An 11108-nucleotide genomic window follows, 5' to 3' on the forward strand; every position below is an offset into this window, starting at 1 on the left:
TGAGGAGCTGTCCCGTAAGACAATGGCCATGCTGACGTGTCTGGCCAACAATGGCTTCTGTTTGATTGACGTACTGTTACTAGAGGAGAGAGACCAAGTTGAGACGCTGGACCAGGTGGATATGGTATGATTCAAGGCAGGTTTATTAAAGGTAAAGATATCTGATACAAAGCGTGCACGGATCCTCTCATTTGGCTCAGAAGGAGTCAGCTGAAAAAGGATCCCTAAACAGAGTGTGCAGAGGTATTTAAACATAGAATGACGTATGTTGATTCTTGTAGTTCTGTCATCTGACTGGTTGGTGGAGGTTGGAGGCAGGTCCTGTCCGACCCTTTGCCAGTGCCCCATTGGTGCTTCTTGAAGTTGTCTGATCCTGGCCCCAGCTCAGTTGACTTGAGTGTGGGGTGTGTGTGCGTTGAGATGTCTGTGTGTCTGTGTGTGTCAAGGGGTTGAGAAAAGGGGAACTGGAACTGACTGTGGTCCAAGAAGGGGTTTGTGTGTCCAGGGATGTCAGTTGAAATGAGTGTGGGGTGTGTGTGTTTGTGCGCTATACTGTACGTGCGTGTCAATGTGTGTGTCAAGATATGTGTCAAGAGGCCATGAGTTAGGGGGCGATAGGGGGAACTGGGACTAACCGTTGGTGCTTTAGGCTAGGGAGTTTCCCTGCCTTGGTGGGGATTTATGTGATAACTTCAGTCCGACCATTGTGTTTGGTGCTTTACAGTTGGTTTGTGGTTAGAATGTGCTTTTGACCTGGACAGAATGTGTCTGGGTTAATGCAGAAGTATGTTTGAGTAATAGCCCCCTAAGTCTCAGTCATGGGATGTGTTTTAGTTATATGGTTCCAGGCCACTCTGCTAGGCTATGAGTAAATAATATATGTTATGATATACTACACTTCCCATCAGACTGGACCAGGAGCTGGAAGGTGGATGGCAACAGCAAGAAGCAGGGCGGCAAAGACGGCCTGTACAGCTGGAGCAGCACCCTGACTCTGTGAGGCCTACCAGAGCTCCCAGCCTCCGGTCACCCAGACCCTGGGGAGTGCTGACTGTTCTGGGTAGGACCCACCAGTCACACACCCCTGTGGAGAGAGGATGTTGGTTCCTCGGCTTTGACTTTCTTTGTTCTAAGATTAGTTGTTCTCTGATTTAGTGATCACTCTCGTGTAGACTAACATGGGGCTTAGATTGAGTTTATGTGTCAATCCATTCTGTAGACTGAAATTTTGTTTGATATAGATTTAATGTGATCTGCGTTTATTCACTATCATGTTTGCTTTGATGCTTTGATCATGTAATAATGGATTAAAATAAAGATGTATTTTTGGAATGCAAATTTATGTTGTTTCTATTAATAAACTGGATCATATATACTAAACCTCATTTTCACTTAACATCATCATTGACCAGTAATCACAATATAGCATGTTATAGTCTGATTTCAAGATTAATACATGTAAAAAATAAAATAAAATAAAAATTCTACAAGTGCCACTATTTCAAGAAATATAGAGCAGAGTGATATAGTCTTCTCTACCTCCAACCCCCTGGGCACAGGGTGAACATCTGGTGACAGTGCTGCTCTATTCTGGGACAAGCAGAACCACCCAGCTCTGTCTATGCAAATCTGTTTCACTCCCATAGTTTCAGTTTCACTGCCTGGATAGAGCCAGATGTGAGTGGGTGGACTAGTTTTACTGCAACCTCTATGGTGGATTCAAGGAGGGAGACATTCTTACAATGAATAAACCACCATTTAATAGATGACATATAAGATGGGTATGACTAAAGACAGACATTGACAGTTACTGACATGTGTCTAACGTCTGAGTTCCACATCGTTTTCCTGAAAGCAGAGGGCAAATATCCAGATGAAGATGGTGATAAAAGTCATGGTTGTTTTGGGTTCTGTTATCATGAAGGACAGCTCTCAGTCATGAAGTGTTAAACTCACAGGGTTATAAATACTCCCAGAGCACTGAAGCATGTGCTGCCAATGCAAACTGTCATGTAAATAGTTTTACTGCTAGTACCTACATTCATAACTGTTAGCTATATAACTACATACAGATTATGCAGATACAGAATATTTTATCGTGTTATAAATAACTTATACTGTAAATCAGTGATCTAAGAGGAACATGTAATTATCTAAGTGTGTCAGTGGATTATACTCATAACCCAGGATTATCAGTCCCTATTATGTTATTCCTGTACTTCAGTACTATCAGTCCCTATTGTATTATATTAGTAGTTCAGTACTCTCTGTCACTATTATGTTATATTTGTACTTCAGTACTATCAGTCCCTATTGTATTATATTTGTAGTTCAGTAATGTCTGACTCTATTGTGTTATACTCGTACTTCAGTACTATCAGTCCCTATTCTGCCCTGCAAAGGCAAAACTCAGTAACAACGAAACTGGTCAAAGATCTTTGATCTGTTGTAATGGCCAAGTATATTACCTGATTAACGTGCTATTTAGTTTCCTGACACAATAACAATAATAAAACAGTTGACAGTTGGTTATCAGAAATTGCTATCTGTCTATGCAGAAAAATACTTTTATGTCAGATTTTGAAGATTTGCCATTGTTGGGTATTATTGTATTATACTAGCACTTCAGTATTCAGGGTGGGACTGAGAGTGCTCTGTGTGTTAAGGTGCCTGCCCACTCTTGTGTGATGGAGGTTTTTGTATGGCGACTTAACCATTATGAATCGTTGTGGTGGACTTTTGGAAGCGGAACAAAACTAGTGCTGAAAAGTAAGTACATTTTTGTCTTCTCTCATTGAAACAAAATGTAATCATACTATGAACAACATTATGAGATGTTATCATCTTCTCCAGAATAAATACTTCAAGGCTATAGAGATTTCTGGGGACAGATAGGTAGATTGGTAAATGGCAGAGTCACCAAAGTGAGAGAATTGTTCACGTACCACCAAGTTTATATTCTAACGTGATTTAAAAAGAGGGTATTTTGATACACAGTATTGCACGTCAGCTCATTGTTCTGTCAATATGTAGCAAATACTTTTTCTATATTATAAGCAACACTTTGTATTGTATTCATCGTAGATGTTACCACTGACATGGTTTAAAGGGGAACCTCCTCTATAGTTTTAAAAAGTACTTTGAGGTCATTTTGGCTTGTGTCTCAGGGTAGATTTGACAACATTTACATGTAGATTTACAATTTTAACAGTATATACGATTATTAAATCTGAATATGTAATATCTGTTTACTGCATGTCTTTGTAGACTATGGGACGGTTTGTCAGACACATTAAGCTTAGTCATTAGTCCTAAATTTCTTCATTGAAAGTGGTTTTTAGTCTAGGACAAGGCTTCATCTGTGTCCAGGAAACCCCCTCCTAGTATTTTGTTGCTCTTGGTGGGCTATACTGTACAGCATGAATGTAACATACATGTATCTGATGGATTGCTTTGTCTAAAAATATTTTCAGAGTTTATTTTTGCCTTTATCTTTATAGATTAAGTGTTTTGTTATCCTTGGTACTGTAGCTAGTTGTTTATCCTGTGTGTATTGCCTCTCCTCTCCTCTCCTCTCCTCTCCTCTCCTCTCCTCTCCTCTCCTCTCCTCTCCTAATATATTCCACGATACAGTAGTAGCAGTAGTATCTGACCCTCCTCTCTCCTCTCCTTCAGCTGGTCCCTCTATCAGACCCACAGTGTCTCTGCTCCCCCCGTCCTCTGAGCAGCTCTTCGGGGGCTCGGCCACACTGGCCTGCCTGCTGAGTGACTACTCCCCTTAGGGGGCGATGGTGAGCTGGGAGGTGGATGGGGAGGAGGTGAAGGATGGGGTCCTGACCTCCACAGAAGAAGAGAAGGACGGCCACTACAGCCGCAGCAGCACCCTGACCCTGAGCAAGGCACGCTGGGAAGAGGGAGAGGTGTACACTTGCAGGGTCGCCCATGACGACACCAGTGATTCGGCCGCCTTAGTAACAGATATTCCAACATGTAATCTATGACAGATAAAATGGACATTATACATTATGTAGATATATCTAATGCCTGAACCCAGCATCATGTCTTACCCACAGATCTAACCTTCAGTAACCTCCTCATCAAAATAGTTAATATAATGCTAGATGATCACATCAATATCTGGTTGTGAAGTCTGGTTGTGAGGTGAATATGGGGATTGTATCTAGGGGGTGATGCTGATGCTGATGTACCATCACCTTCTTTTTCTTTACTTCTGTGCACCACTCAGGCTCCCGAGTGGCGCAGTGGCCTAAGACACTCCATCTCAATGCAAGAGGTGTCATTGCAGTACATGGTTGAAATCCAGGCTGCATCTCATCTGGCCATGATTGGTAGTCCCATCAGGCGGTGCACAATTGGCCCAAATTGTCCAGGTTTAGCTGGGGTGATCTGAATAATGCTTTCTAAACATATTCAAAGTTGACTTCACTACACCAGTGGTCCATGTCACTGTCTCTTCTATGACAGAACCTCAGGTTGTTTTGATGGGTTATGATCATGTTATTTCATCTCAATAAATCTTGAATCTTTGCTAGAAACTCATTACCTGCCTGGGGGACCTTGCAGAGACTGGGATATTTATTCCGAAATAATGTGAGACATTCTTTCACATGGAGTCCATTCAACTTATTGCCTGAAACGTTAATTAAAGGTTTGTTTGCCATTGCAGAAGGGAAGGAATCTGTATGTAGTCTGGACCTATGGGTGTTTTCAGTTCAGAAATGCTTATAAGTTCTGTGTCTTTGTACTGGATCATCTCCTCCCCTCATCACCTGCAGTAGGTCCCAGCTGTATCAGTACTGTCACTGTGCAGTCTGACTGAGGGAGGGTTTTGTACGGCTCTGTATCACTGTGTGAACAATCCACTAATGTGGTAATTCTGACAGTAGTAATCTCCTGCATCTTCAGCCTGGACTGCACTGATGGTCAGAGTGAAGTCCCTACGAGGTCAATCTAGATGAAGTCCCAGACTGAAGTGTTGTAGCAGAGTAAATAAGGAGTTTATGAGCTCCTCCAGATTTCTGTTGGTACCAGGCTACATAGTTCTACACATTACTGCTGGTTGTACAGTTCAGAGAGACTGTCTGTCCTGGGAGAACAGTTTCCACTGCAGGAATCTGGTGTCCCAGCGACCTGTCCTCTGGATTCTGAAACATAAATATTTAAGATCTCAGAGAACATTTGGTTATGTTGTCTAAATCTGTCCAAGTCTCATTTTCTCATTTTGAGACTAAATTAAGATGAAACAATTAAATAATATACTGATTTTAGACCAGCAGAATGTAAATCATACCTTGAATTAAAGACATCAATATCCACACAAAGCTCATAATAAAAGTCATTGTTGAAGTTCTGTTGTTATGTAGGACAGCTCTCAGTTATGTGTTAAACTCACAGGGCTATGAACACTCCCAGAGCATTGAAGCATGTGCTGCCAATGCAAAGTTTCCTATGTAAATATTATTCCTGGTAAGGACCCACTGTCACGTTCTGACCTTTATTTCCTTTGTTTTGTATTTATTTTAGTATGGTCAGGGCGTGAGTTGGGTGGGCAGTCTATGTTTGTTTTTCTATGTTTTGGGGTATTTCTATGTTTCGGCCTAGTATGGTTCTCAATCAGAGGCAGGTGTCATTAGTTGTCTCTGATTGAGAATCATACTTAGGTAGCCTGGGTTTCACTGTGTGTTTGTGGGTGATTGTTCCTGTCTTTGTGTTTGTACCAGATAGGGCTGTTTTTGGTTTTCCACGTTTATTGTTTTTGTTAGTTATCTCATGTGTAGTGTCTTTATATATTAAAGAACATGAATAACCACCACGCTGCATTTTGGTTCGCCTCTCCTTCACCACAGGAAAACCGTTACACCCACATCCAACTGTTAACTATGATTCAGATTACTTGATCATATTTTATATAACTACTACTGGAAATCAGTGATTCAAGATGAACATTTAATGATCTGCATTCTTCAGTGGACTATATTCATAACCCAGAACTATTAGTCCCAATTGTATTATAATAGTACTTCAGTACTATCAGTCCCTATTGTATTATACCAGTACTTCAGTACTATCAGTCTCTGTTGTATTATACTAGTACTTCAGGATTGTCAGTCCCTATTGTACTATACTAGTACTTCAGGATTATCAGTCCCTATTGTATTATACTGGTACCTCAGGATTATCAGTCCCTATTCTGCCCTACAAAGGCGAATTACATAAAAAATATTTTCTGTTGTAGTGGCCAGGTATATTATCTGATTAATGTGATATTTAGTTTCTTGACACAAAATCAAGCCAGTTGATCAGAATATATTATGGGTTATCAGAAATTGATGTCTGTCTATACAGAATAATACTTTGAAGTCAGATTTTGCAGTAAAAAAAAATGACATAGTTAATGCGTTTTGTTTTTATTTGGCAGTATTGTGTTATACTAATAGTTCAGTACTATCAGTCCCTATTGTAGTGTACTAGTATTTCAGTACTATTAAGGTGGTACTGAGAGTGCTCTGTGTGTGAATGTGCTCACTCTCATCAAATCAAATGTATTTGTATAGCCCTTCGTACATCAGCTGATATCTCAAAGTGCTGTACAGAAACCCAGCCTAAAACCCCAAACAGCAAGCAATGCAGGTGTAGAAGCAAGGTGGCTAGGAAAAAATCCCTAGAAAGGCCAAAACCTAGGAAGAAACCTAGAGAGGAACCAGGCTATTAGGTGTGGCCAGTCCTCTTCTGGCTGTGCCAGGTGGAGATTATAACAGAACAAGGCCAAGATGTTCAAATGTTCATAAATGACCAGCATGGTCAAATAATAATAATCATAGTAGTTGTCGAGGGTGCAGCAAGTCAGCACCTCAGGAGTAAATGTCAGATGGCTTTTCATAGCCGATCATTAGGAGTATCTGTACCACTCCTGCTGTCTCTAGAGAGTTGAAAACAGCAGGTCTGGGACAGGTAGCATGTCCGATGAACAGGTCAGGATTCCATAGCCACAGGCAGAACAGTTGAAACTGGAGCAGCAGCACGGCCAGGTGGACTGGGGACAGCAAGGAGTCATCATGCCAGGTAGTCCTGAGGCATGGTCCTAGGGCTCAGGTCCTCCGAGAAAGAAAGAGAGAAAGAGAGAATTAGAGAGAGCATACTTAAATTCACACAGGACACCGGATAAGACAGGAGAAGTACTCCATATATAACAAACTGACCCTAGCCCCCCGATACATAAACTACTTATGTGAAGGACTTCACCAGCGTGAATCACTGCGGTGGACTTTTGGAAGCGGCACAAAACTGGTGCTGTAAAGTAAGTCCATTTTTGTATTCTCTCTTTAAAATAAAATGTAACCATGCAATTGAACAACGTTATGAGATGTTATCTTCTCCACAGGAAAGACTTTCAGGCTGTTTCTTTTTAATAATGTCTGTGGACACATTGGTAGAGGGCAGAGTCACATATACAGTTCAGTTTGACTTATTAAAATGGACACTTACCACGCTGCAAATTGGTCCGATCTCTCTTACTCCTCATCAGAAGAAGAGGACGAGCGTTACAATGACATAAGTCATTTTTCCAACAATTGACACAACAGACAGATTATTTCACTTATAATTCACTGTATCACAATTCCAGTGGATCAGAAGTGTACATACACTATGTTGACTATGCCTTTAAACAGCTTGGAAAATTCCAGTAAATGATGTCATGGCTTTAGAAGCTTCTGGTAGGCTAATTGACATAATTTGTGTCAATAGGAGATGCACCTGTGGATATATTTCAAGGGCTACCTTCAAACTCAGTGCCTCTTTGCTTGACATCATGGGAAATCTAAATAAATCAGCCAAGACCTCAGAAAATAGTTGTAAACCTCCACAAGTCTGGTTCGTCCTTGGGAGCAATTTCCAAACGCCTGAAGGTACCACATTCATCTGCACAAACAATAGAAAGCAAGAATTAAAACCATGGGACCACGCAGCCATCATACCGCTCAGGAAGGAGACGCGTTCTGTCTCTTAGAGATAACGATATCAACATAACCTGAAAGGCCTCTCAGCAAGGAAGAAACCACTGCTCCAAAACCGCCATAAAAAAGCCAGACTATGGTTTGCAACTGCACATGGGGACAAAAATCGTACTTTTTGGAGAAATGTCCTCTTGTCTGATGAAACAAAAACAGAACTGTTTGGCCATAATGACCATTGTTGTGTTTGGAGGAAAAAGGGGAAATCTTGCAAGCCGAAGAACATCATCCCAACCGTGAAGCACGGGGGTGGCAGCATCATGTTCTGGGGGTGCTTTGCTGCAGGAGTGACTGGTGCACTTCACAAAATAGATGGCATCATGAGGGAGGGAAATTATGGGGATATATTGAAGCAACATCTCGACTTATCAGTCAAGGAAGTTAAATCTTGGTCGCAAAAGGGTCTTTCAAATGGACAATGTCCTCAAGCATACTTCCAAAGTGGTGTCAAAATGGCTTAAGGACAACAAAGTCAAGGTATTGAATTGGCCATCACAAAGCCCTGACCTCAATCCTATAGAAAATTTGTGGGCAAAACTGAAACAGCGTGTGCGAGCAAGGAAGCATACAAAATTGACTAAGTTACACCAGCTCTGTCAGGAGGAATGGGTCAAAATTCACCCAACTTATTGTGAGAAGCGTGTGGAAGACTACCCGAAACATTTGACGCAAGTTAAACAATTTAAAGGCAATGCTACTGTTGTGGTTTGTTTCCTTGTTCCTTGTCAATCATTGGCTCATTGGTGAAATTAGCATTATGACAATATCTTTAATTAAATCATTAAAAAACCTTGATTAATGCAATTACAGACAGAAGTTGACAACTGGAACATAAAGCATGTTTCCGAGTAAGTTCTGTATCAAAGAAATGGTCCCAAGTTATTTTATTAAATCCAAAGTCCAGCCCGAGTGATGTCACTGCCTACATCATTATCTTTTACTGATGAGACCAAAACCATGCCTACTCTACACTACAACTCTTGTTTATATAGCTATCTAAAAGCTTAACAGTAAATGTCCAAGTTGATGTATAGTGGAACGTCTAACTAATCTCTTCTCTTACACTCCCCTGCAGAGTTCTGTCTTCACAGTCACACATTTCTCAGAGAGGTCTCTTTATAAGAGGCAAAGAGACCAGAAAACAGTGGTGGAACAATTATAAACATCTATAATGAATATATATTGTTAATCTGTAGTCTAGAACCCTATAAATGTAAGGAGGGTGGGGTCTTATAACCCCTCCCCGTATATTAATACAACATAAGCATAATCAATTATAATAATACATCAAACATTTGGTAAGCCCCTATCATGACCCCTAGGTGAACCTCCTTCACTACCAAATACTAATGGGGTGTAAGTAAACTTCTGACCCACCGGGAATGTGATGAAAGAAATAAAAGCTGAAATAAATCATTCTCTCTACTATTATTCTGACATTTGACATTCTTAAAATAGTGATGATCCTAACTGACCTAAGACAGGGAATTTTTACTAGGATTAAATGTCAGGAATTGTGAAAAACTGTATTTAAATGTATTTGGCTAAGGTGTCTGTAAACTTCCGACGTCAACTGTAATGTTTAATTCCTAATATGATTTTATTAAATTAGATATTTTTCAACAATGTGTGGTCTACGCTTTTCCATGACATTTTCCCTGGTCTTCTCTACCTCCAACCCCCTGGGCACAGGGTGAACATCTGGTGACAGTTCTGCTCTATTCTGGGACAAGCAGAACCAACCAGCCATGTCTATGTAAATCTGTTTCACTCCCACAGCTACCAGTCTACCAGTTGACCTGTTTTACTGCCTGAAATACCCTGGACTGGGCCAGATGTGAGGGAGTGGACTGGTTTTAACCTCTATGGTGGATTCAGGGAGGGAGACATTACAAATATACCATCATGTAATTAATGACAGATAAAATGGAAATGATACTTTCTGATAATAGTGTGTAGTGTATGTCTCTACATAAATGTGTCATGTTTGAGCCCAGCATCATGTCTCATTCACAGATCTAACAGCTCATGAAAAGAGTTAATACATGCTAGATGATCACATCATTAACTGGTTGTGAAGTGCATGTAGGGAATTGGTTTGGGGGGCTGATACTTTTCCTCTTACTTCTGTACATCTTACTCTACTATGGACTGGTATTGTCTTCCAAAACTACAAATAACTTTTATATACACTTTCAGTTCATGACCAATATAACAAGTTACAACCATGAAGACGATGATGACGTTGGGAGAACGTGTGATTTGTATGATACTTTCTAACCATTTTCAATGTTTACCTCCTCTACTGATCAGTCTTCCATGTCACTGTCTCTTCCCCCTCAGCACCTGCAGTAGGTCCCAGCTGTATCAGTACAGTCACTGTGCAGTCTGACTGAGGGAGGTTTTTGTACGGCTCTGTATCACTGTGTGAACACCCAGACACTGTTGGGAAGGTGGAAACTCTGACAGTAGTAATCTCCTGCATCTTCAGCCTGGAATCCACTGATGGTCAGAGTGAAGTCACTCCCAGATCCACTGCCACTGAATCTAGATGGAGTCCCAGACTGAAGGGTTTTAGCATAGTAAATAAGGAGTTTAGGAGCTCCTCCAGGTTTCTGTTGATACCAGTGCAAATAGTGTCCATTGCTGTTAATGTGTACAGCACTGCTGGTCTTACAGCTGAGACTGACTGAGTGACCCACTGAAACAGCTTTCACTGCAGGAGTCTGGGTCACTGTGACCTGGCCTCTTGACTCTGAAACAGAAATGCAATGTATATTTATAATTTAATTGTTCATTCATTTGTCCAGTATAAAATAATTCCTTTATATTGTCAGGGAAAATTTTCTGTAAATTATATTACCTTGGAGACAGAGGGCAAGTGTCCAGATGAAGATGGTGATAAAAGTCATGGTTGTTGTGGGTTCTGTTGTCATGAAGGACAGCTCTCAGTCGTGAAGTGTTAAACTCACAAGGCTATAAACACTACCAGAGCACTGAAGCATGTGCTGGCTATGCAAAGTCTCCTCTCTATGCAAATGATGTTCCGAGGAACAGCTATCACCATCAATGAAT

The 11108-nt window shown here is 40.8% G+C and overlaps 2 long non-coding RNA genes across 2 annotated transcripts; one reads left to right on the forward strand and one right to left on the reverse strand.

Annotated features, from left to right (window-relative positions):
• Window positions 1–1696: 1696 nt before the first annotated feature.
• LOC135572896 (uncharacterized) lies at window positions 1697–5833 on the forward strand. The gene is made up of 2 exons (XR_010464526.1): window positions 1697–2769; window positions 3676–5833. It is a non-coding gene; the product is annotated as an uncharacterized LOC135572896 (long non-coding RNA).
• A 579-nt stretch (window positions 5834–6412) lies between these two features.
• LOC135572899 (uncharacterized) lies at window positions 6413–10454 on the reverse strand. Its single transcript, XR_010464529.1, has 2 exons — window positions 10331–10454; window positions 6413–7116 (listed from the first exon to the last, which is right to left on the reverse strand). It is a non-coding gene; the product is annotated as an uncharacterized LOC135572899 (long non-coding RNA).
• Between the last annotated feature and the right edge of the window lie 654 nt (window positions 10455–11108).

The sequence above is a fragment of the Oncorhynchus nerka genome, linkage group LG8 (genome assembly GCF_034236695.1).
Source record: "Oncorhynchus nerka isolate Pitt River linkage group LG8, Oner_Uvic_2.0, whole genome shotgun sequence".
NCBI lineage: Eukaryota > Metazoa > Chordata > Actinopteri > Salmoniformes > Salmonidae > Oncorhynchus > Oncorhynchus nerka.